The sequence below is a fragment of the Armigeres subalbatus genome, chromosome 3, assembly GCF_024139115.2.
Source record: "Armigeres subalbatus isolate Guangzhou_Male chromosome 3, GZ_Asu_2, whole genome shotgun sequence".
In the NCBI taxonomy this organism is placed as follows: Eukaryota; Metazoa; Arthropoda; class Insecta; order Diptera; family Culicidae; genus Armigeres; species Armigeres subalbatus.
The window spans coordinates 328445644-328473441 of NC_085141.1; the positions used below are offsets into that span (position 1 = coordinate 328445644).

At 39.8% G+C, this 27798-nt stretch overlaps 1 protein-coding gene across 4 annotated transcripts in view; it reads left to right on the forward strand.

Moving 5' to 3' along the window:
• LOC134225605 (RNA polymerase II elongation factor Ell) overlaps nucleotides 1-27798 on the forward strand; it is a 282062-nt gene that overhangs the window by 213021 nt on the left and 41243 nt on the right. The gene's annotated exons all lie outside the window — the stretch shown is intronic.

The following is a 27798-nucleotide window of genomic DNA, read 5'->3' on the forward strand; positions in this document are numbered from 1 at the left end:
AACAATCTTGCTAATTGGAAATGCAATATTTGTCCTGGGAATCGAAGAAAATTTTATTAAAATCGAAGAAAATTTTACAAATTATGTGAGCATTCAAGTCTTTTGAAGTTCTGATTTTTTTATATTTCGAATTGATTATGTGTAAAACGTGCATGGATTTCTCTACACCTGAACTTTTGCCCTTATCGGCATTTCCCCTATCCATCCTACCTACAATTTGGAACGTAGATGCGCCTGTGAGCCCAAGGGCTTGACGATCCCTCCCCAGGCCATCTGCGAGTTGTGGGGCTTGCCTAGGATGTGGTGGGGTTTGACAGTGGGCCCTGTTAAACCTCTATAAAAAGCTGCATGTATCCGCAAGTAGGCCCCACCAAAGCGACCGTGTGCCGCTCAAAGCGCACAAGCCCAAGTCCTGGTGTTAGGTGGGACGCTAAACAGCCCTGACACGACGGCCCTCCGACGAGACAGGAGGTTTGCGCTGGCCCAATAAGCCGCCTAGAAAACCAATCATTACGAACAATATAAGAGATAATGCGACTCGATATAATCGGCAAAGACCTAGGCGACGAATACAGGATCACGAAGCTTGGAAGCTTGGAACATGGAATTGCAAGTCGCTAGGTTTCGCAGGTTGCGACAGGATGATCTACGATGAATTACATCCCCGCAACTTCGACGTCGTGGCGCTGCAGGAGATTTGCTGGACAGGACAGAAAGTGTGGAAAAGCGGGCATCGAGCGGCTACCTTCTACCAAAGCTGTGGCACCACCAACGAGCTGGGGACCGGCTTCATAGTGCTGGGTAAGATGCGCCAACGCGTGATTGGGTGGCAGCCAATCAACGCAAGGATGCAAGCTGAGGATTAAAGGCCGTTTTTCAACTATAGCATCATCAACGTGCATTGCCCACACGAAGGGAGACCCGACGACGAGAAAGAAGCGTTCTACGCACAGCTGGAGCAGACATACGATGGATGCCCACTGCGGGACGTTAAAATCGTCATCGGTGACATGAACGCACAGGTAGGCAGGAGGAAATGTATAGACCGGTCATCGGACCGGATAGTCTGCACACCGTATCGAATGACAACGGCCAACGATGCATAAACTTCGCAGCCTCCCGCGGAATGGTAGTCCGAAGCACCTTCTTTCCCCGCAAAAATATCCACAAGGCCACATGGAATCACCTAACCAAGAAACGGAAAACCAAATCGACCACGTTCTAATCGACGGTAAATTCTTCTCCGACATCACGAACGTCCGCACTTACCGCAGTGCGAATATTGAATCCGACCACTACCTCGTTGCAGTATGCCTGCGCTCAAAACTCTCGACGGTGTACAACACGCGTCGAAGTCGGACGCCGCGGCTTAACATTGGGCGGCTACAAGATGGTAGACTAGCCCAAGAATACGCGCAGCAGCTGGAAGTGGCACTTCCAACGGAAGAGCAGCTAGGCGCAGCGTCTCTTGAAGATGGCTGGAGAGATATTCGATCCGCCATTGGTAGCACCGCAACCGCTGCACTTGGCACGGTGCCCCCGGATCAGAGAAACGACTGGTATGACGGCGAATGTGAGCAGTTAGTGGAAAGAAGAATGCAGCATGGGCGAGATTGCTGCAACACCGCACGAGGGCGAACGAGGCACGATACAAACGGGCGCGGAACAGACAAAACTCGATTTTCCGGAGGAAAAGCGCCAGCAAGAATATCGAGACCGTGAAGAGACGGAGGAACTGTACCGCGCTAATAACGCACGAAAGTTCTATGAGAAGTTGAACCGTTCACGTAAGGGCCACGTGCCACAGCCTGATATGTGTAAGGACATAAACGGGAACCTTCTTACGAACGAGCGTGAGGTGATCCAAAGGTGGCGGCAGCACTACGAAGAACACCTGAATGGCGATGTGGCAGACGAAGATGGCGGTATGGTGATTGACCTGGGAGAACGCGCGCAGGACATAATTCTACCGGCTCCGGATCTCCAGGAAATCCAGGAGGAGATTGGCCGGCTGAAGAACAACAAAGCCCCTGGGGTTGACCAACTACCAGGAGAGCTATTTAAACACGGTGGTGAGGCACTGGCTAGAGCGCTCCACTGGGTCATTACCAAGATTTGGGAGGAGGAAGTTTTGCCGCAGGAGTGGATGGAAGGTGTCGTGTGTCCCATCTACAAAAAGGGCGATAAGCTGGATTGTAGCAACTACCGCGCAATCACATTGCTGAACGCCGCCTACAAGGTACTCTCCCAAATTTTATGCCGTCGACTAGCACCAACTGCAAGGGAGTTCGTGGGGCAGTACCAGGCGGGTTTTATGGGCGAACGCTCCACCACGGACCAGGTGTTCGCCATTCGCCAAGTACTGCAGAAATGCCGCGAATACAACGTGCCCACACATCATCTATTCATCGACTTCAAAGCCGCATATGATACAATCGATCGGGACCAGCTATGGCAGCTAATGCACGAACACGGTTTTCCGGATAAACTGACACGGTTGATCAAAGCGACGATGGATCGGGTGATGTGCGTAGTTCGAGTTTCAGGGGCATTCTCGAGTCCCTTCGAAACCCGCAGAGGGTTACGGCAAGGTGATGGTCTTTCGTGTTTGCTATTCAACATCGCTTTGGAAGGGGTAATAGGAAGAGCAGGGATTAACACGAGTGGTACAATTTTCAATAAGTCCGTCCAGCTATTTGGTTTCGCCGACGACATAGATATTATGGCACGTAACTTTGAGAAGATGGAGGAAGCCTACATCAGACTGAAGAGGGAAGCTAAGCGGATCGGACTAGTCATCAACACGTCGAAGACGAAGTACATGATAGGAAGAGGTTCAAGAGAAGACAATGTGAGCCACCCACCGCGAGTTTGCATCGGTGGTGACGAAATCGAGGTGGTAGAAGAATTTGTGTACTTGGGCTCACTGGTGACTGCCGAAAATGACACCAGCAGAGAAATTCGGAGACGCATAGTGGCTGGAAATCGTACGTACTTTGGACTCCGCAAGACGCTCCGATCGAACAGAGTTCGCCGCCGTACCAAACTGACAATCTACAAAACGCTAATTAGACCGGTAGTCCTCTACGGACACGAGACCTGGACGATGCTCGTGGAGGACCAACGCGCGCAGGAGTTTTCGAAAGGAAAGTGCTGCGTACCATCTATGGTGGGGTGCAGATGGCGAACGGTACGTGGAGGAGGCGAATGAACCACGAATTGCATCAGCTGTTGGGAGAACCATCCATCGTTCACACCGCGAAAATCGGACGACTGCGATGGGCCGGGCACGTAGCCAGAATGTCGGACAGTAACCCGGTGAAAATGGTTCTCGACAACGATCCGACGGGCACAAGAAGGCGAGGTGCGCAGCGGGCAAGGTGGATCGATCAGGTGGAAGATGACTTGCGGACCCTCCGTAGACTGCGTGGTTGGCGACGTGTAGCCATGGACCGAGCCGAATGGAGAAGACTCTTATATACCGCACAGGCCACTTCGGCCTTAGTCTGATTAAATAATAATAATGTGCCTGTGAGCTCAAGTACACAAATTCATTTCTAACGGGTGGCTAACATTGTCTTTATCTCGAGCCGCTCCTTATCATCCACTTCGTTTTCGATGTATTGTTGACTAGTCCGATCTGCGTAGCTTCCCTCTTCAGGTTGGTGTAGGCTTCTTCCATAGAAGGGAAGAGTTGATGTACATAGTACCGACACCTTCATAGGAACTACAGAATTGGATATTGGGAAAGGTATTCGTTGGGTCATAATTTGCCTGATCCTGAAGCTGGCGACAATTTGACACAGGCACGTGGGGATGTTGTGTTCGTGACATTTCTACTATATCTGGCTTACGGGAAACACCTGATCCGTACGTATTTCAATGGTAAGATCAGTTTCAGTTTCAGATTCAGTTTCTCGTACTTGACTAAATTAATACAAGTTTGTTTTATTAGCTGAAAATGCGAATTAGTATGAAATTTATTAACAGGTTAGGACTTAATGAGTGACCTATGCAGAATGCAAAATACACTCCAATCAGTTAATACGTTCTTCTTGAATTGCTTGTTAACAGCCAATTATCTAAAAGAACTCTTGAGAAGATGAAAAGATCGGGCCTTGAAATAAAACATCGTTTAAATTGTCATTAAAAGTGAAAGCCAAAAAATTCCTCGACGTTTGGATTATTATCCGATTTTACGACTGACTACTTGTTCAGTCGTTGTGCTCGTCTCCCTAAATAATCGTCTTAGTTTTCCCAAAGGTCCTTATTCGAGCTAAAGTAAGGCTTCCAGAAATTCCAAATTTTTAAACAAACCCAACTCCAATGATAACGCAGTGCCCTAAAAACGGAATATGTTCTATTGACATTTTTAACACGTAAAAGATTCTCACAATAATCATAATGTGTCGAATAGCTACATGTCAGTTGTCAGCCAGTCAGTAAGTACTGTGCGTCAAAAAATCATTCTCTCGTGCCAGTTGCACAACGTGGCCGCCGTTCGTTCAGATCAACACTCAGATTTATTCATGAGATATAAACAAATAAAACCTAATCACTTCTCGTTAACATCATGATCACTCCGTTATAACTGCACTCCCAACTATCCATCATCGCCATCATAATCATCATCGTTCGTTGTTGTCGTCGTTGTCGCCGTCATTGTTGCAGTCGGGTCTAGTTTTCTCGTTCGACAAACTCCGTTGTAGTAGGTACCCCAGCCCGAGGCCTGCTCGCTGAACCATTTATTGGGGCTTGTTTACACTTTAGTATGGCTGCAGCCCATAACTATAACCAAACATCATCCATAACGACCCCTCTGCTATTGTTGCAAATAAAACAGACAAGCTGCGGCGGTTGCAGCACCGCGCTTGCAATACAGTTGTTGATACATTACAGGTTGTACTCACACACATGATGGGGGAATATACACACAGGTGGTGGTCATCGTAACCATTGATGCACGCTACTGACCGTGTGACAAGTGAAAATTTTTGCGCATCAATTCCGGTTCGAGATTATGGTTTCTTCGCGCATTTTAGCACGAAAGTCAGTAGCGCAGCTGTGTGCCGTTAGAGCATGGTCATAAAAAAGTGCATAAAACCCGCCGGCCGTGAAGGTCCGATTATCATCGTTTTGGATTCGCAAAGTGATGGGAACTGATATCCTCTTTGCGAAATGCGTTCGGTCATCGCTGGCCTCACTCACGTTCCTTGAGGTGTAAGTTGATCTCAGAAACGACACTCGACATAGTTGCGTTGCGGGCTCGCTTGGCGGCGGCAAAACACCGAAGAATGCTGCTTTGAAGAAGCGAAAGTTGTTTTGATTGCTATTTATAGGCAAACAGACCGACGGACCAACCAACCAACAACATCGCTACGCAATGCAACACCGCACTAGAGGAGGCTAGTTGGTTAGTTGACATATCGGATGACATACGGGGGCTCGCGTTTCGCCGATGCGATCTCAACTAGTGCGGTGCGCGCCTGTGTTGATCAGATGCGGCGGAGCCGGGGAGAAGCTAAAGGGTGACCGACAAATGTACATCAAGCATCAATTGAGCAATCACGATTTGAGAAAATCATGGGGAATTGCGATTCAAATTTTCCGGTTGACAGATTAGAGGGGGGTTGGGTTAACCACTGAGAAAGATGTGTGTAACGTTTTTGAAAAAACGATCACTGCAAGAAACAATAAAATAAGTCACTTTTGATTATACGTACACTGAGAGGATATGCATACATCACCACACCAATTTGCAATTAGTACATCGGTATGAGAAAAGCATTTCCAACGCCATAATTTATAATTTCATCGCCATAGTTCTCTATTTTTGTTCCAACGATTCCACGTAACCTATCACAGCGACCCAGTTTAAGGGCGCTCGTTAAATGGCACTAGGTTAAAATTCAACGCGAAGGTCGCCGTTTATTTCGCACCGCATTCGCATGTACCTTCATTTACTTTCGATTGTGAATTTATGACGCGATGGCGCACGGTAAGCCGAGCACCAATGCAATGTGTGTTGTCCGATTATTCAACATCAGGAAGTATCTCGTTTTAACTGTTGTGCGGCCATTAATTTGATGGTTCGCAGTTCGACACGAATTTGCATTTCTGGTAATTTATGCCACCCTGTCTGGTGCTGGCCGGCCTCCAGAAACATTTCGCTGCGAATGTCGTTCATTCCCTGCGGTAATCTGAAAAAGTGACGTATACGCCATTTTCCAGAAATGATGTTTGCGAGTACAACAGAAAAATTAAAAACGTGTATGTTTTAATTTGGCGTATACGTCACTTTTAAAGATTACGGCAGTTCCTGTGTTGTCTGTGCTGCGAGCTAGAGAGGTGTTGACGTTCTTTTCCCACTCAGTTGGGATGTAATTTATGTACCTTGACCGGAAAATGTCACTGCCATTGAAGGCAGTCGTAAAAAAAATCCCCAAAAGCGATGCCTACATCTAGATTAGATGGGAGGGAGTCCCCTAATGTGCTGGCAATTAGTTGGAACACTCGCCAAGCGGTGTATAATGTATAACTTGTAGTTCTAATTTTCAGTCCCATTCCAGTGATCGTAAAATCTGAATCATTACTGAATCATAGAGAGGTAATGAAAACAGTTTTTTTGCATTCTATTATTTCTTTTTCATTGCTGGTAGATAACAATATGTCGGTTTTCCGGGTATTTTGTTGTTCAGTATGCTGAAAATGTGACATCTTCTAAAGAGAAAACAACAATAAATTTGGGCGAACAAATGACGGCTTCATTGTTTAAAAGCAGGGAATTGTTGCACATGCTGCAGGGCTGTGTGAAAATGTGATGACAAGAATGGAATTCAGTGATATGTGACGAAATTGTCACTTTCGTGTAGATCCGAAGACATTTGCCCAGTTTTTGATTAACGGGCCCTAAAGGTTAAACCGTTCGGCACCACATAACTTCAATAGTTTTTGACATTCGATTTTTTTCTTTAGCGATATTGATGACTTTACATTACTTTCATAGGAGGGGAAAAAAGACAGAATAACCGTCTTCGACCAGAGGTCATACAGACAGAACACTTAACATCTAGCATTAGACAACAAACAGGACATTTTAATAGCAAATATTTAGATAAATCCAAAAATGTTACCTGAGGCATAAACCATTTCAATGTTTCAATCCCGAACAAAATAGTGTCCCAAAAATTCATAGATTGAGCATGAAATTAAATAGTTTTAATTTAAAAATTTCAAAGGAATAAACGCAATACATATTTCCTATATTTTTTTGTAAATTAATTTAACAAAAATTCAAATAAATTTACAAAAAAAAAAATAACAAAAATGTCGAATAAACTAACAAAAAAATCTACGAAAACTTCTAAAAATTCGTCAAAACCTAAAAATGTACTCGAAAATGTCGGCAAAAAAATTAACGTAAATTTTAAGATAAATAAAATCGTTGCGAAATTAAAAAAGAATCAAGCAAATTGTGGAAATTTTGACAACTTTCAAGAATTGTACCGGGAAGTTTTTTTTTTAGATTTATGAAATACATAAGGCTTAATGTTTCAAAAATTTTGCAAATTTCTGAAATCTTATACACCAATCGAGAGTTTCAAAACTGTTGTAAAAGTTCGTCACAACATTTAATAAAAAGTTTTGTCGCGGTAACTTAAAAAAAAATCAAAATTGTTTCCAAAAATTGTCAGATTCTTTAAATCTTTGCATTTATATGAAAAAAAGACCTAAAATTTCATAAATTCGTCGCAACATTTGAAAACTTTGAAAAAAAAACGTCACAAATTCACAAAATTTCGCCACAAATTTAAAAAAAAATCGTCGTGAACTTATAAAACAATCGTTTCGATACGAAATTTTAAAAACTCATAATTTTTGCTATCGCGACGAAAAAAAAACAAAACTTAAAAATTGCTTGAAATTTAAGAAAAAAAATACCGAAACATAAAATAAATCATCAAAAATCTCGTTGATAATTTCAAAAACTACTCAATTTTTAGCAGAGTTTTTAAAATGAATTTCGTTAAACAAATTAATGAATTTCGAATGACACTATTTTTTTTGAGAAATGTCCCCTGTATCTTATCTTTTCTCACTTCTCAATTGTCATTTGTCACTTGTTATTTGGCACTTATCATTCCTCACTTGTCGCTTCTCAATTCTCACCTATCACTTCTCACTTCTAATTTCTCGTTCGGCCTAATGACCATTCGGCCTGATCCATCAGAAAACTTTGAAAGTTTCTTTCTTAATTTATGACATTTGTCCTCAGTTAAGAAAAATCGCAGCAAATTCTAAAAATATTACAAATTCAATGTAATATTTCGTCGTGTAATTATTTTTATTAGAAACAAAAAACAAACCTGTTTCGCATTTGTTTGAACAATTAAACGATAATTCCAAAAACTCTCCGCAACTTTGTTGTACAAAAATCGCAAAAATGTCGTAGCAAAATTTCCAATCGATACTTTAAAAAATGTGCTTTTTGAATGTACTTCTTCAATAACTTCATCGCATTTTTTTAAAATTCGTCGTAAATTTCAAGAGTTTCATCGCAAAATGTCAAAAAAGTCATCGCAAAACGTCAAATGTGTCGTCGCTAATCTTCAGAAATCATTTAAAAATTTAACAAATTAAATCAACGATTTAAAAATTTCGACTTCAAATTAAATTAAATTGTCGCCAAATTCAAAGATTTTGTCACTAAATTTCAATTTACACTTTTTTACTTATTTGAAAAAAGTGTCGTCGAACATGACTTAATTGTTTAAACCAGTCTTGCAAAATGTCGTGACCATCACCAGATGCTCAGAAATGAAAACAAAAACCACCACGCTTTTAAACGATGTTCTTTACTGACAATTACTGCAAGCGCATCGTGACCTTAGGTAAGCGTGACACCCAGATTGACAACCAAAAGCTGAGAGCCATAAAGAGCATCAGGTCGGTCAGCTGTCAAAAGTGCACCGTTATTGTTTGATTTTGTTGTCGTTTGATTCGAATGACGTTTTTTTAAATGATAAATCAATAGTTATAACCCAAGTTTTCCCAAATTCAACCTAGACTATTTTTTGAAAAGGGCAAACTTTTTTTTGCTGAATTTTTCAAATGGATATAATCGAAAAACAACGCATCCTACAAAAAAATGTTGCATTGGTGACTATCGCAAAATTAGTCAAACTTTCTAATAAAAATATTGGAAACAATCCAAATTAAGCCCTACACTGAAAAAAAATCAGTTTTAAAAATTAAAACTCGATTTGCAAAAAAACGCTTCTTTTATTTGAATGAAATTATGTCTCAAGATAGGTGATTATGTTCCATACATCGCAAGCTGGGCACTTTGAAGGAAAAAAAATTCTAACAAAAACTTTTCCTTGTCGGAATTATTTTCAATGTATTTTCATCAGAAACTAAAGCAGTGAACTTTTTTTGATGGGCTACAGCTCTTCGATGAACCTACGCCGAATGGAGTATCCTTCCCCGCTGGACTCGATCCGGGGCCAATCGCTTCCAGTCGCCCTGAACATTGAGCGCCCTCAGGTCCTCTTCAACTGCAAAAAGCCATCGTGTACGCGGCCTTCCACAAAGCCTGCGGCCTCTTCCGGGTTCTCTACTGAATATTATCTTCGCTTGACGTTCTTCCGGCATACGAACAACGTGGCCAGCCCACCGTAGTCTGCCCTGTTGTATAAGCTTAATAATATCCAGCCCTTTATACACCTGGTACAATTCGTGATTCATGCGACGCCGCCAGATACCGTTCTCCTGTATACCGCCGAGTATTGTCCGCAGCACCTTACGCTCAAACACTCCGAAAGCTCTCCGATAAGCCTCCTTTAACGTCCATGTTTCATGGCCGTATAAAGCCACCGGAAGAATCAGAGTAGTACACAGCGCGAGTTTTGTTTTCGTTTGCAGACTACGGGACTTAAGCTGGTTACGAAGTCCGTAATAAGCCCTATTTGCAGCTGCAATACGCCTTTTCACCTCGCGGGTGACATCATTATCGCACGTCACTAATGTTCCAACCAGTGGTGCGAATTCTCAGTCTCAGTGACTGAAATTTGTTGGATATTGATACACTCACTTCCTAGCAGTGAAAACTGAAAAGTATTAGCAGCAACAATCTAAGATACAAGTAAACAAAAGAACTCTCTTCTCATTGCACACGCAGCCCGCAGTGACAGTCCATTCAGTTCACTCGCTGCTGCGTTAATGCGACGGCCCTATATAAATGCATGGGTGAATACTATCACTTGAAAGACAATGACAGGAAATTTGTGCCGAATGATCATCAGCTTCAGCTCGCTGTTGGCAAACCGAGTTTGCTAAGCTACACCTGCTTTGCCTTGCTGACTGAAAGGCACCGTCATAGACAAAGAGGAGCAGAGAAAAATGCATAGCAAAAGAATCACACTCAGCAGGCATTGTTGATAAATTGCACCACTGGCTACCACTACCACTAATGAACCCACGTTGATTGCCAGCCACCATGTACTTCGTTTTGCTGGTATTGATCGTGAGTCCAATCCTCGCTGTCTCCCTCTTGAAAGGCACAAAAGCCTCTTCCACGGCACGACGATCAATCCCAATTACATCGATATCGTCCGTAAATCCCAGGAGCATATTCGATCTTATGGTAATGGTACCGCTTCTTTGCACACCAGCTCTCCTAATCGCCCCCTCGAGCGCTATATTGAGAACAATAGATTCGAGAGTGCATCACCCTGTTTTAATCCATCTAAGGTAACAAATGATGTCGAAATCTCATCCGCAACCCTTACACTTGATTTCGATCTGTCCAACGTTATACGAATCAGCCGTACCATTTTGGTCGGAATACCATGTTCAAGCATAATTTGCCATAATTCATTCCGTTTCACTGAATCGTACGCCGCCTTGAAAACAATAAACAGATGATGTGTCTGCAAGTTGTACTCCCGGAATTCATCAAGGATTTGTCCCAGGGTAAACAGTTTATCCGTCGTTGATCGGCCCTCACGAAAACCTGCTTGGTATTCGCCGACGAAGGACTCTTCAAACGGTCTTAATCTGTTGAACAGAATACGGGACATAATTTTGTACGCCGAATTAATGAGGGTTATTCCTCGGTAATTCGCGCACTCCAGTCTGTGCCTTTACTTAAAGAGAGGGCAAATGAGGCCGTCCAACCAGCTAGCAGGCATTTCCTCGTCTACCCATATTTTTGACATAATATGGTGCAGAACTTCATAAAGCTGCTCACTGCCATGTTTGAGAAGTTTAGCCGGGAGCTGGTTCTTCCCCGCAGCCTTATTGTTTTCAGCTCTTTAACAGCCGTTTTAACCTTATCTAGTGTAGGCGACTCCACAGCTTGTCCATCGTCGATAATATTTATTCTGTTCACCGATGCACCGTGACTTCCTCTATTCAACAAAGTCTCGAAGTGTTGCTTCCACCTAGCAGCCACTTCGGTTTTTTCTGTCAGCAAATTTCCTTGTAGGTCGTTGAACATGACGGGAGGTGGCGCTGTTTTTCTCCGCACGCCATTGACAGACTCATAAAACCTCCGCATATCGTTCTACTCCATTTTTTCCTGCGTCTCACTAATAACTTGTTTTTCGTACTCTTTTTTCTTCCTGCGGTGGGTTCGTTTTTAGGCTGCTCTTGCTTTCTTGTACCGATCTCTATTCGATCGGGTGGGTACCCGACAACAACATCCGGCTTCTGGCAACGTTCTTCTCGTCTGGCACTCTCTGACACTCCACATCGAACCACCTCGTCCTGGGTCGCCTTTGTGCAATGTCTACCACTTCTCGTGCTGTTGTGCTCACCGCTCCATGGATCGACTCCCATAGATCGTTGATGTTGTCGCTAATATCGTAAAACATACGAGAAATGGCGCCCATCCACCAGATCATGGTCTATCTGGTTGCAAGTTTCACCATTTGGGTGTCTCCAGGTGTGCTTTCGGATGTTCTTTCGTCCAAAGTAGGTGCTACTGATGGCCATCCCTCTGGCAGCAGCGAAATTTACTAGCCGTAGGTCGTTGTCATTGGTAGCGAAGTGAAGGCCATCCCTACCGATTATGGGACGGAAAAATTCCTCTCTAAGCGACCTGAGCGTTAGCGTCTCCGATAACAATTTTCACGTCATGCTTTGGACACTCTCCATTAGACTGGCCCAGGAAACAAAAAGTTGTCTAATTCCACGGGGCACCCCCCAGGATTGTGTCTTTGGGTGAGAAAATCAATCTCTGAAAATTTCAGCTCAATCGCTTGTTGCATAAGCTGGCGCATTTGATTTGAAGTTTGTATGGGGATTTCAGCCAAAATGTATAGGAAAATACACCTCCGTCACTCATTCGATCTGGAAATTGGTTCTGATTGCTCGATTGACCTCAGAATTGCAAAAACGGCAGTTGGTATGCTACAGAACAATTTCACAGAACATTGTATGATGATTAAATAAACTTTTATATGGGTTTCGGCTGATGCAATTCGATCAAAAAACCCAAAAATACACAAATCAGCTCCTAATAATTCAGCCGAAAATTATATAAAAGTTCATTTAATCATCATGCAATGTTCTGTGAAATTGTTCTGTAGCATACCAACTGCCGTTTTTGCAATTTTGAGGTCAATCGAGCAATCAGAACCAATTTCCAGATCGAATGAGTGACGGAGGTGTATTTTCCTATACATTTTGGCTGAAATCCCCATACAAACTTCAAATCAAATGCGCCAGCTTATGCAACAAGCGATTGAGCTGAAATTTTCAGAGATTGATTTTCTCACCCAAAGACACAATTATGGGGGGTGCCCCGTGGAATTCGACAACATTTTTTTCTCCCCATAGTAATCTGGGCCAGTCTACTCTCCATAGGCTTTATCAAGTCATTCATAAAACGTGTCCTTCCCCTCGTCGGATTTATCGTTTGTCGGTGCGTAAACGTTGATTAGGCTGTAATTGAAAAAATTTGCTTCGTATCCTCAACACACAGATTCATTCGCTAACGAGTTTCCACCGCATCACTCGCTTCATCTGCTTGCCCATCACTACGAAGCCAACTCGGTTACCAAAAATAACGTTCTCTTTTTCTTCTATCTCCATTTTTCGTGGTATTTGAGAGGCTTCAGTAAGCTACCTTACCGGGGTCGCGTTACCTACATCGCGCTCATGGGACTGTCACCTTAGGTATAGCTGACGCGATACAGCATTTCGTCAATCAGCCGCTGGGTACCCGGCAGACGCTGTTTGAGCCGCACCTCCTGGTGAACAGACGCTCGAGGCGTACCTTCTCACTCTAGCTGATGTCAGAAGGACAACAGTGCCCAGGCTGCACTACCAGCTAAGTACACAACCCTTAGCTGGCGGTCTTTTGTCAAAATGTCACTTTCATGGTAATCGTTACACCAAGCATGTGAGATCCACATTTGAGCATCACAATTTAATAGGGGAAAAGACGGCTTTAGCAGGTTTTGTTCTATTATTGTCAGGGGGGTTTTTGTCGACCGAATTTTATGAAATTTGGCCACAATATTCTTTGATATGCAAATAATGTTCAGGCCAAATTTGAGCATAATCAGTCAAAAAAAACCCTGACAATAATGGAACAAAACCTGCCAAAGCCGTCATTCCCTCTACTTAACACATGACCTGGATTTTGTTATTGTCAGGCTTTGCGTGACTTCAACGGTGACACTTTGCAGCACTGGTTTAAACAATTCACCTCAAAATGTTAAAAATCTTATTGCAATCATCTATAAATAGTAAAAAACTCCTACAATTTCGTATTTATTTTCTACAATAAAGTTTTAATAATAAATTACAAGATCTTCGTAAAAAATAAAAATAAAAACTGTCAACTGTTTTATTATTTGTATTTTTTTTTCATTCTTTTCCGGTATTAGTTACTATTATTCGTTATTCTTTTTTCTATGTTTTTGCCTTTGTCGTACAACAAAGTTGTACCCAAAGCTTATAGGATTACTAAAAAAAACTTTTGATAACAGGCCTGGAGACTCATAGTGTTATATACCGATCGACTCAGCTCGACGAACTGAAGTGATGTCTGTATGTGTGTATGTGTACAAAATTTGTAAACACAATTCTTGGAACTTAGCATTATTCGATTTACTCGCAACAAGTTGCACTCGACGGGAAATGTGGTCCCATTGTTTGCTATTGAAAATTGGCCCGATCGGACATTCGGAATTATTGAAAAATCATTGTTTTTTCCCTTAGAAAAAATTGCAATGTCTAAAAAAAACCAAGAGTAGTGGCAATGCATATTAATTAATGTAAAAACATGCAAAATGATAGAAAAAATGCGATCTAGATCCCTAAAGTGGTTTTTTGACCTTTCTAATGCGATTTTTTCAATACATTTAATGATGCACGAGAAAGGCATCATCGCCCCTAGGTGGATTTATCTGGTTTTAATTTCTAACTTCTAAACTATCACTGTCTATCTCTCACTCACCACCTCTAACTTCTCATCTTTCGCTTCTCACTTTTTACTACTTACTTTCTGCTTCTCACTTCTGGCTTGATACTCTGGTTTCACATTAGGGTAACCGTACCCTTAGTGGAGGAAGCACCAATAGTGGAGGTAGGGGGGTTTTAATAAGATTTATCATAATTATACACTTTACGATGATTTCAGTTGAGTTTAAATATCCTGTTATATGCGACTTATCCTAAGATTTCACTTGAAAAATTATTGAAAACAATTATTTTCCTTAATAAAACTGACTCTCTTGACAATTGCACCACCTATAGTGGTGCAACTGTACCAATAGTGGCGAGTCTCATAAGAAATCAATGGATAGCACCACTATGGGAAACAAAATTAAATTTTACCGCCACTAAAGGAACAGTGTACCCATTAGTGGTGCAAGCAAAATTTTGTAGTTGTTGATAGGGCTTCCATTTTTCCCGGGAATCAACTTCCCGGGAAACGGGAAATGAAATAATCATTTCCCGGGAATTCCCGGGATCCCGGGAAATAAAAAAAACTCTCGAAACTAATTCAAAATCGTAGTTTAAGTTTTGTCGTAAAATATGATTTCGAAAATATACATTCGACATCAGGGATGCTTGCTGTTTTGTCCTCAAATGATCAAAGAGTTATTGAAAGCCTGAGAAAGTTTTTGTTCAGTTTGAAAAGCGTTAACACCTTCTACAAAACATTCGCCATGCCATAAGTATCAGCATCTGCTCTGGCTCTAGAGTACGATATGCAGTGTCCTGCTCCGCTATGTGCTACTTTTCCATAATTTTTTCAAAACTTTTTCAGGATGTATCTGCATTTTTTTCCATTTTTGGACAACGACGGCTTCGAGAGATTCTCTTATATTATCACCAAAATATTCCTAACATGAACTATTCTTATACTCGACGACTTTGTTTTAGTACATGGAATCTTCTGGTCAACTTTTAAGGATAAACCTTTTTTATTGATGTGCGTCCACTTGAACACATTTTCGACTTTAAAGGTATTTAAAGCAGATGAATGAAATATTTGAAATGAGAATTCTTGCATTCTTGCTTGCAGGCGAGTGCTTGATTGTCGTACTTTAATGATCCAGACTATAACATTTTTTTCAGTCAAACTTTGCTTGAAATGCCGAACAGCACCTAAAACGCATCAAATTGCAAAAGTTTCGCGAGTATTTGTTGTAAGACAGTTGTAATAATCGCATACTAAAGACCTAAAATCTGTTTTTCCATCAAGATCTGTTAGCCCACCAATATTATAAAATATTCAAATGAACTACTTCAGAAATATATCAAAATACAAACGAGTCTTCGGAACATGAATCTGTTCGGGAATTGAATCAAAAAGGGTTGATGGTCTTAAAAAAGCTTTGACAATAATAGGACAAACCTGCCAAAGCGGTCACTGCTATTGCCTGAATATCTTCGAACATTGGTAGCTCTGCTGTTTCACCACAGACACTAAATTTTTAATGAAATTAATTTTAATTTAATTAAAATTTTATTTCGACTTCACAACTTCACAAGTTGATAAGATAAGTTGGTAAGACTTACTGAATAAACGAACGATAGATACAAACTGGTTCTTTGTCTCGCCTCTCTTCAACACATGTTGGGATGCACCGTATGATTCTGTAGCATTTCAAGTTCTTAAACTTCAAGTGAAATAAACAGTGAGATGATGTTAGTAAAAAATGTAATTGATACCCCAAAATCCGTTATCATCAAATTAAATAAAAAAATAAGACAATTATTGCAAAATATTTTAGTTTGTTCATTTCCCGGGAAATTCGGGAAACTGATACATAAATCCCGGGAATCGGGAATCCCGGGAAATATGATTTCCCGGGAAATCGTTTCCGGGAATGGAAGCCCTAGTTGTTGATGTTAAATGACATCAATCTCATTTTTGTTAGCAAATTTATTAGTTTATCTATTGGTTAAGATATTAAAGCTGTAAATTTTCAATAGTTATCAGTTTTTAAAAAAATTGTGGATCTACTAATACCTCCACTATTGGTACCGTTATCTTACTTACTTTTCACTTCTCAATTGTGACTACTACTCACTACTCACTTGCACTTCTCATTTCATACTTTTAATTTCTCATGTTATGCCCTTTCTGAGGGATAATATTTCAATTATTTGGCCAAACGACATTCGGCTACATCGCTTAAACCTAAACCAAAAAAAAAATGTGATAAAAATTTCAAGAATGTTATCGCAATAGGACTTTGGCAAAAATAAAATTTAAAAAAAATCGCTGTTTTAGAAAAAACCTTAATAACATAATTACATTAACTAACAAATTTTTCAACATAAAAGTTTGTCATGTAAATTTTTAAAATTCTGTTGTAAAATATAAAAAAAATCGTTACAATTTACAAAGAGACAACATTTCTAGAAACTTCTCCACTTTTTTAAAAATTGAGCATCAATTCTGAAACAATTGTAAAATACAAACGGGAAAATTTTAAAAATATATCAATCGAAAATTTCAAAACATTTGCGTCAAATTAAAAAAAATCTAAGTTTCGTCACAAAATATTTAAAAAAAATGTCAATTACAAATTTCAAGAATTTTGTCAAAAAAATCGTAACAAAATTAAAAAATGTAGTTGCATGATGTCATCCAGGGATGGAATGCTCCTCAGAGCAAATCAAGAGAAGAAAAAAAATGCTTACTGCTCTCGACACACGAATCTTTGCTCTTCTCTTTTGTACTTTTGCGTTTCTCTCTTTTTCGGGTTGCTCCGAAATATATTCATTTCTCAATGATAACTAAATGGTTTGACTCAATGAGGTGAGGAAAAAGTTGCTCATTGAGTATCTTTGAGCCTCTTTTCTCGAAGGACGGAATTGGTGGTGGCGAATAAATTTATGATCATTAGTTGGCTAATCTAAAGGGTAGCCAGTAGGTAATTGTATTTATCGTGTTTGTTTAGAAAACAATTCAATCACTGTCATAATGCGGGTTAAGGACTGCTTCATTTTATTTTTACACGTTGAAGACATTCTCTTGAAAGAGCTTAGTATATTTTAATCAAACTTGAAGCAGTCGAACAAATCTTGTATTTATCGGTCAAAATGGTATACACTGGGGTCATGCGGTTTAATAAGACCGATTTGCAAGATTTCCTCACCAATCGATTCGGCTAGGGCTCCGCTGTGTATTCAAAAAGTTTGCAAATCTGGTGGGGGGAGCTGGAAAACTGTCTAAATACAATATAAGGGCCAGTTGGGAGAAAACCCAATGCGATCGCACATAAAATGATCTAGAGTGCGGCGCTGCAATGAATACAACAATTGACAGGAATGCAAAATAATACAACCCCGAGTAAGCTCGGGTACGTTCAACTAGTCTCTATATATAATAAATCACGAACGAGTGGACCAATTTACAAGATTCTCTCAGTAATCGATTCGTCTTGGGATCAACTGTATTTGTACATACTAATAGTTGATCAATTTGCTGGGGAAAGTTGGGAAGTTGTCTAAATGCAACGGATTAATAAGTTCTGAAGAAAGCCATCAAACTCGGAACTGAAATCGATCTAGAGTGCGACGCCTCAATCAACTAAATGATTGACAGATCAAAAATAAAACCCGAGAGAGATCGGACAGTTCGTCTAGTATAAGATAATTTAGTCAATAATTTCTTTGCACTTCAAATTGTAATTGCTAACCAGATAAATGTTAAATTGCCTACATCAAGCTGCCTGTTGCTTAGATGCAGTAAATAATTAATGTAAAGATAGAATGGTGTTCATTTCTACCCGTTCATGGATGCTATACACGGTCCCTATTCTTATGCAAGTCTCATAAAAGTACGAATGTGTAAGACTGTTGTGCGCAAGATGAATACACCACTAGGTGTTCCAATCTGCCAAATTCACGATTCAGCCATCTTGGATTTTAGTATGGGAGAGCCAGCCGGTTTGTTTATGTTTTGCACCGAAAATGAACTTTTCACCCCCGCCTTCTTCTCGCCCATTAATTGGACAGATTGAAACACCTAGCTGTGTATTCATCTTGGTTGTGCGGGTAGCGATGGTATGACAGAAGTGTGCTTTTATTTAACTGTACGTTCAGTTCGAAAGAACAACAAAAATGATGCTCCTCAAAGAGGCTCATTGAGACAAACGGTTTCTCTCAAAGAGAGCCGCTCCTCATTTTTCCCACAACGAAGAGCATCTTTTTTGTATGTTTTGATCATATCCGTGATATGTTGTTGCTCACTTTTGATGAATTTTTTTTTGCTCATTGAGCTCATTGTGCGAGCAAATGCCAAGCCTGATGTCATCGAATTGAAGGCTGATTTTTTTAAGCTTTATTCAAGTGATTTTTTGTATAAAATATAAGTTCATCAGTGAGCCAAAAAAGGTCAAACATTTTCGTTGTTAATTGCAAAGAATAGTCATTTGCGTAATTTAGAAAATATCTACGATAAATTAAAAAGAATTTAAAAAATGCGGCAATTTTTAAAAATTGCTGAGATTGAAATTTTTAAAATCTTCGTTACAGACGAAACTAATTTCACTCGCGTTTTCAAGGGCACCCCATTCAAAACAGAAGCAACGCACAACTATCGCAGCAAAACTGGAAAAATAAAAATGACAGTTGTTTTTGGATTCCGGAAGGCTTGTCCCTAATCTCATCTAGGAAAAAGAACTTTTTCTTACATATTTTGTACATATCTGTGTTCCTGATAATGCAGCGTGTTTTGAACATTCATAAACACAAGGCTATATTTTTAGGAAGCTGTGCCCTTGCAGCTTTATTTTTCAATTGATTTTTATTTCAAATATTCTTACTTTAGCCAGTTGATTCCAAATTTGGATTTTTAAAGAAAACGGATCAAATCCCGGGCAGAAGCCTTGAACAGAATAACAAAACATAATATGAACTTGATTGACATAAGAGATCAAAGAACAGGCAATAATATCATAAATTTACATCGAAATATCATTTTAATTTCAATGTCAAGATATGTTATGGATAAGAACAAGCCAATAGCACATGATATTAATTACTTCTTACAAATAGCATAACTGATATTTTTGTGCAAAATATTAATATTGTCGTCCGATCTTCTATCTCTTATATCAATCATTTCCATATCAGATTTTTCTATCTAATCAAGATTTTATATTATTGAGCCATTTCCGTCTGCTCGGGATAGGTATTCAATTTAAAAAAAAACTGCCAACATCGTAACCATCCTAATGTGTTTGTACAGTCCCCCGGTTTTCAGTGATCGCAACCTCTTTGTTGACTTCTACAGTAAATCAAACCTAACGAGCTGCAATTCATTCGGAATCACTAGCAATATCATTATCCTTCCTTCCCCAACTCAACTTCTTGGCTTGGCTGGTGTGGCTGTAGAGAGCAAACACGTTATTCCTTCCTACATGCCAAACCAAAGCAATCCCGACCCGATTGATTGCCATTCTGCGCGGCAACATTCGTATCCACAGGAGGTATAGTAGAGCGCCGCCGGAGCCGCATCATCTCCGTGCTAGGGCGGAAAAACAACCCCATAATCGTTACCCATTCGCACTTAATGGGCACCGTTTAGCATTTCCAGAGCTTCTGATTAAATGACCACCTGTTGCTGCTGCGACCTGGGAGTATTGAATTGCATCTTGTTCTTTGTTCCCCTGCACCCAAGTCTATAATGTTATGTCGAAGAGCCATTGGGGATGGGTTCCATTGGTATTAAGAGTGCAGTCTGGAATAATGGAACGGAAAGCCGAACAAAGCACCTTATTACAAATAACACCGATAATTATGGAAGGAGAACGTCTTTTCTGGTTGAAGTTGTCTCACACGCAAGCTGAAAAGTGTTTATTTTAATGATTTTCATCACAGGTGTTGAAACAAGTTCCCTCACCAAGAGGCAATAATCCTTATCAGTTTGGATTTGGATTTTATTCTTTGCGTTGTGCTCAGCCGTCAATGGCCGTTCGTGAGAGGTTATCCTCAGTCAACAGGTACAACGGTGCTGTTATCAGCAAGTGTCGTGCGGTTTGTAAAGTGAATTCGCTACCAGAAGATAGATAAGATTGCAATCGAGGTTTTTAACTGACCGGCGATGGTGGAACATGGTGACTGTAAAACTGCTTTATCTTGGAGTTGTTCAACACTTTTGTTAAGCTGTCCGTGCTCGGGGCCATGATTGAATATTTTATGATTCGAATGAGTTTAATCTTTGAGGGAGGAAATTTCATTATTACACAAAGTGTTTCGTGAGGCACTGAATACGATGGAATTTCCCGAGTTAACGGTATTCCCACAGACTCGGAAAAATTTCTGTATGTAATCGTTCAGTTCGTTACTGGGTGCCATTCCATTGAACCAACTTTAATTAAAATTTTCTTCCATCGCTGATGACGACCAAATGGGACGAAGGCAACATTGTAACCGAGGACAAAACCTACTATATTCAGCTCAGTTGGCACGTATCGATGTTGGCTTCAGCTAAAACCGACATCGAAGCATTAGTCTATAACGAGCGACAACTGGCCATGGTAGTATCACGATGGAATCACACTGCCGTTTCCTGATATTGTGATGTCTATGATCCGCTGTTGGACTAGGATGTCGAATTAAAAAAAAAGTAAGAGGCTGAAAACGAGTTCTCAGTTTTACTAATGGCTCTAATCGGATTTGCATGGCCACGGCCGCGCGAAACGGATATGTGAGTGGATTTAGATCACCGTGAGTAGAGTTCATCGGAATCTTCGGATGGATTTTAGACTTGCCCATATGGCAACTGTACAATCTTGATTAGATCTGTAAAAAGATTTCTCTACCTATACGTTGGGTACAATCGCAAAACAAAATCCTTGGGCAAATGTCTGACGTAACATTGACCAACGTATCATTCGTATTTTTCGCAATAAAACATTAGGACATGAGGACACTTATGGACAGTGAAAATCATTGCATATTTCTAAGATAGATCTCGGCTATGGACAAAAATAAATTCTCGCGCTTAGTTTCATAGGGGCGTAACTATATTGATCGATTTCTCTTAATCGATTTAATATTTTGTTAATAACTCAATTGATTCAAAAGCTACAATCGTGATTATTATTTCTGGTGCAAGGTACAATCATCCTTTATCATACCAAACCATAGAATCATCGATAATCTAGAACAATTCGCTACAATTATAAAAAGAAAACATCGACGAAGATAAATCGATCAATACAGTTACGCCCCTATGAAACTAAGTGCGAGAATTGTTAGTCTTGGTCAGTGATTAGGAACAGAAGTGATGCTTTTCTGCGTTATATAGTCAAAACGCATTTGTACTACATTTTTGAAGGCAATGTTTACTAATAAATCGTCACCACCCTCAATATTATTAAGACAACAGGATCTTATAAGATATATAACGCACTTCTTGGATATCAATATTTTCATAGTACTGGGATTATTAACCTTTCCATCCCTGACGTCAGATTTCAAATGGTTTCAAAAATATAAACTGCGGTGAAACCACGTGTTTTGACCGATTCCTTCGCAACAACTTGCATTCCATCCGGATGGATCTCAATTTTCGATTCGTACTATTGTCCCCAGAAAAAGTGGCAATTTGCAAGTTTCACCTCATACTTACAAACAGACATCAGAAACGGGAAGGTTAATATCGAAAAAAAAAAAAATCAATTACACTGAAGTTTTTTTAGCGCGGTTGTTTTACGCGGTACCGACGTAAAAAAACGCGTTATTTAAAAAAACAGCGTAAAAAAACCGCGCTATTAAAAAAAAACGACGTAAAAAACCTATTGGGGACTTAGCAAATTTTATGTGGTGGGGACCTACTGCGGACTTGAAAATTTTAAACTGTTAATTATAATGGACGGACTAATTATAATTCTACCTATTGCGCTATGCGTTGTTCGTACGCTAGTATGGATCGTGATATGGCTTTTGTGGTTTTTGGTTTTTGTGATATGAAACCAGGAAACGATCTAAGCTCAAACTCATCCAAGAATTTCCTGAAATAAGGCCTTGAGATCTATACGCGTAGCAAAAGATCTATCTACCTGTTTCAAATATGGTACATGCTCTGTGTGACTCACAGAATAGATTGTGTCAAAGCATAAGTTCTTGGTCATACAGAAAATTTTCGAAGTAAGGCCTTTAGATCTACACGCGTAACCAAAGATCTATCCGCCTGTTTGAAATATGGTACATAGTACTATAGATTAAAAGTCGAGGCGCTATCAGGACAAACACAAAAAGCGGATCCGTCATTGTATCGCTTCGATATCGAGCTCTCATTTCCATTTCAGATACATTTTGAAATATTTGTACTAGTTTTTCAGCCAATTGAATCAGTGCCGATCGATCGTTTTACAGTGAACTCTCCCTAACTCGATGTTCTGTAACTAAATATTTTCTCTTACTTGAAGAAATTCAAAGTCCCTTGAAACTAACATACTGCGTTCCCTCCGTAAGTCGACATCTCTCTAACTGGGTGTTCTCTAAGTCGAAGTAATTTACAAAGGCACGCTTAAAATCAATAACACAGAGATATGTTTGCTTCACACAAAACGGACCTAATGCAGAACAACACCTACATGAGCGACAGTTACACAGGCACAAAAATGCCGCGTATGGTCGTGATAACGGTCCTTTTTAACATGTAAACGTTTGTACAGATTCCTTGTTTCATGGGGAACCAAATATTGTTGAAAATATTGAAATCCAAGCTTCAATAAAACCACACGAGTTATTTTTGTGACTGTGTAACTGTCGCTCATCTAGGTGTTGTTCTGCATTAGGTCCGTTTTGTGTGAAGCAAACATATCTCTGTGTTATTGATTTTAGGCGTGTGCATTTTTACCTCGCTAACTCGATGTTGTCAGAAACAGCTCACATGCACGTTATATACACGTGATAAGTGAGAGACCAGAAAGTAAAAGTGAGAAATTTTAAGTAAAAAGTGAGTAGTGAGAAGAGAAAAGTTAAAAGTTATAGAGGAAAGTGAGAAGTGAGAAGTAAGAAGTGAGGGTGAGAATTGAAAAGTGAGTAGTGAAAAGTGACAAGTGAGAATTGAGAAGTGAAAAGTGAGAACCGAGAATAGAAGTGATATCTGAGAAATGAGAAGTTCGAAGTGAGAATCGAGAAGCGAGTAGGTAAAAGTGAGAAATAAGAAGTGAAAGGTGAGAAGTGAGCAATGAAAAGTGTGGACCAAGGATTGAGAAGTGAGAAATAAAAATTGAAGTGTGACAAGTGAGATGTGGGTATTATAAACTGTGACCTTCTTCCTTCCCACTTTTCTCTTACTTTACCCTTTTCTTTTTTTCTTTTTTATTCTTCCTTCTTTCTTTTCATTTTTTCTTTTTCTTTTCATTTCTTCCTTTTTCCTACTTCTTTCTTTCTTTTTAATCTTACTTCTTCCTTGTTCTTTTTATTTTTTCTTCTTCCTTCTTCCTTCCTCTTTCATCCTTTTTTCTTCTTCCTGCTTCTTTCTTCTTTCTTCCTTTTTCTAACATCCATTATCATTATTATTTCTCTTCCCTCTTTTTCCTTCATCCATTTTATTGCAACTATCGTTTGTCACTTCTCACCACCCACTTCTCATTCCTCATTCCTCGCTTTCCACTACTCACTTCTCACTTGTTACTGCACGCATCTCATAACTCAGTACTCACTTCCATTTTCTCTCTACTCACTTAGAACATCTTATTTCTCACTTTTCAGTTTTTACTTTTTACTATTCACTTCGGACATCTCACTTCACTTAATAGGGAAAAATTACCAAATGAACATTTCGACCAAATTTCGTTCTGCCAAATGACCATTTCGACCAAATGGCATTCGACCAATTGGCATTCGGCCAAATGACCCTTAAGCATATTTCTACATGCTATGAAAAGTTTTTGATAATTTCGAAAAAAATATAAATGTGTTCCTTATCTCTATATTTCCCTAACTCGATGGTCCCTTCAATATCGAGTAAGGGAGAGTTCACTGTATTACTAAGTGCCGTCCGGAAAGAACGCGGAGTGAAAAGAAATCTGCTTTGATTAGTAGATCAATCAGTGCGCGATAGATCTTTTAACGCTTGGTGCAGTTGAGGATAAACGCGCAGCGAAACGAAACATTTCTGCTTCGATGAACAGATTTTTTTTTATTCTATATTATAGTGACTTTTTCTATATTAGGAATGTGCGGTCGATTATGTTATCGCTTGGGAATGCGGTTATTCGGAAGAATACAGAGTAAAAAAAGATTTCTGCTTCGACAAGCAGATTAATCATTATCAATCGTGTTTTTGCTTGGTGCGGTCCGAGAAAAACTTGGAGTGCGCGATCGATCGTGTTATCGCCGATCGTGTAGTCCCGAAAGATCGCGAAATGAGAGAAAATATTTCAGCTACGATTAATAGATTAATCAGTGCGCCATCAATCATTTCAACGATTGGTACAGTACGGGACGAACTCGGAGAGAAAAGAAAGATGTCTGCTTTGATTGGAGACTTTCTCAGAGTGCGATCGATCGAATTATTACTTCGAAATGCGGTTATCGGGAAGAATGCAGAGTAAAAAAAATCTATGCTTCGACAAGCAGATCAATCAGTGCGCGATCAATCGTGTTACCGCTTGATGCGGTCCGGGTAGATTTCTGCTTCGATGAGCAGATTTTTTTATTCTATATTATAGTGACTTTTTCTATATTAGGGTTTTCGTCACTAAGCAGATTAATCAATGTGTGGTCGATTGTGTTATCGCTTGGGAATGCGGTCATCCGGAAGAATACGGAGTAAAAAAAGATTTCTGCTTCGAAAAGCAGATTAATCATTATCAATCGTGTTTTTGCTTGGTGCGGTCCGAGAAGAACTTGGAGTGCGCGATCGATCGTGTTATCGCCTGGTGTAGTCCGGAAAGATCGCGAAATGAGAGAAAATATTTCAGCTACGATTAAAAAAATAATCAGTGTGATTGCGCACATCATTTCAACGATTGGTGCAGTACGGGAAGAAAGCGGAGTTAAAAAGAAGATGTCTGCTTTGATTGGCAAATTACTCAGTGTGCGATCGATCGAATTATTGCTTCGGAATGCGGTTATCGGGAAGAATGCAGAGTAATAAAGATCTCTGCTTCGACAAGCAGATCAATCAGTGCACGATCAATCATGTTACCGCTTGATGCGGTCCGGGTAGAGCGCGGAGATTTCTGCTTCCATATGCAGATTAATCATTGCGCGATCGATTGTGTTATCGCTCAGTGTGCTCCGGGAAGAACGCAGAGTGAGTTTTTTTTGCTTCGATAAGCAGATGAAAGCGGAGTGAAAAAAATATTTCTGCTTCGATAAATAGATTAATCAACGACACAAAAATTGAAAATTTTGAATAGGAAAAAAAATCAGAGCCGTTTAAGCTTTTCAAAATCTACATAATTAATGCATTTAAGCGTAGAAATTTCTCAAATTTGAATTCGTTGAATAAGTAGATTGAGGTTAAGGAATCGCCACTGAAATTAATCAGTGCGCGATCAATCATGTTATAGCTTGTTGTGGTTCGGGAAGATTGCTGAATGAAAAAAGATGTCTGCTTTGATGAGCAGATCAATCAGTGCTCAATCAATCGTGCTATCATTTGGTACGGTCTGGGAATAACGTGGAGTGAAAAAAAAAAAGATTTCTGCTGCAGATTAATCAGTGCGCAATCGATAATGTTATCGTTTGGAACGCGATTATCAGAAAGAATGGAGAGTTAAAAAATATTTCTACTTCGACAAGCTGAGTAATCAGTGCGCAATAAATCGTGTTATCGCTTGGTGCGGTCTGCGAAGAACGCAGAATGAAAAACAAGATTTCTGCTTCGATAAGCAGATTAATCGGTGCTGATTGATCGCGTTATCGTTTGATGCAGTCCGCAGTGAAAAAAAAAGATTCCTGCTTTGATAAGCCGATTAATTTGAAGGCTATCATTCGTGCTATCGCTTGGTGCGGTCCGGGAAGAACGCGATGTGAAAAAAGAAGATTTCTGCTTCAATAAATAGATTGATCAGTGCGCGATCGATCGTGTTATTGCTTGGTGAGGTCCGGGTAGAATGCGGAGTGATAAAAATTATGTAGCGATTAGCAAATTAATCAGTGCGTGATCGATCGTATCAGCTTGGTGTGGTTCGGGATGAAGGCAGATGAAAAAAAATCTGCTTTGATGAGTAGATTAATCATTGCGCAATCGCAAGTGTTATCACATGGTACGATGCGGAAAAAAACGCGGTGAGAAAACAGATTTCTGCTTCGATAAGCAGATTAATCAGTGCCGATCGATCGTGTTATCATTTGGCGCAGTCCGGGAAGAACGCGGAGTGAAAACAAGATATAGCAGATTAATCAGTGCGCGATGGATAAACATTTTTCAAATTTACGAGAAGTTGTTGGTGAAAAGATTCACCTCGCAATGTATTTGTACTCATTGATAGCGCGACGAATCGTGTTACCGTGTTAATCGTGTTACGCTTGGTCCACTGGTTCGAGAATAAAAAACAGAAATCTGATTTGATTCACAGAGAAAAAAAAAGAATTGCGAAATGAAACACGGGCTGAAGACACGGGTGAAGAATTAACTGACTTTTTCGGCAATACATTTGTTTATCGGTGGTTTGGTAATAAAATACTGATACTGACTGACAGTAACAATATATAACATTGCCGAACATTTAATCAAATTAAAAAAATCAAAAAATTATCGGAGACACCTGTGAACAAACAATTAAACCTAATTAGAAGAGAAACAGACGATATTTGCATTATTCTTCGATTTGCGATTTTGCTTCAGGGCGGTTTTGTGAGTTGACATTTTTTAATCATTTGCTTTACTGTTGTGATAATAATTATCTCTTATCGTTTTTAACGATGGAATTTTTATTGTGCCGGCGTTCACAAGTTATTTTGTCAAAACAAGTAGTTTCGCTATTAGGCTTCACGGTTCGGCTTGTGTTCGGCCTTAATCCATTCTAGTTGTGAAGTCCACTGATGAACATAGTTTTGTTGACCGCAGAAAATCATCGCACAAAAATTGCATATGGGATAACTAAGCTATTACTAACTTGAAAAAATAAATAATCAACCGTCTAAGACGAGTTTGATACTTTCCGAGTCTAGTACGAGACACTGAAGACGGTTTCACAGTTAAAGTCGAAATACGTATCTGCAAAGATAACAAAACGTAATGGAATTAAATGGAAAGTATTAAACTCGTCTTAGACGGTTGAATACATTCCACTAAAAAGAGCTTAAAATATTTTTTCTTAATAAATAATCAAATAAACTGATGCCAAA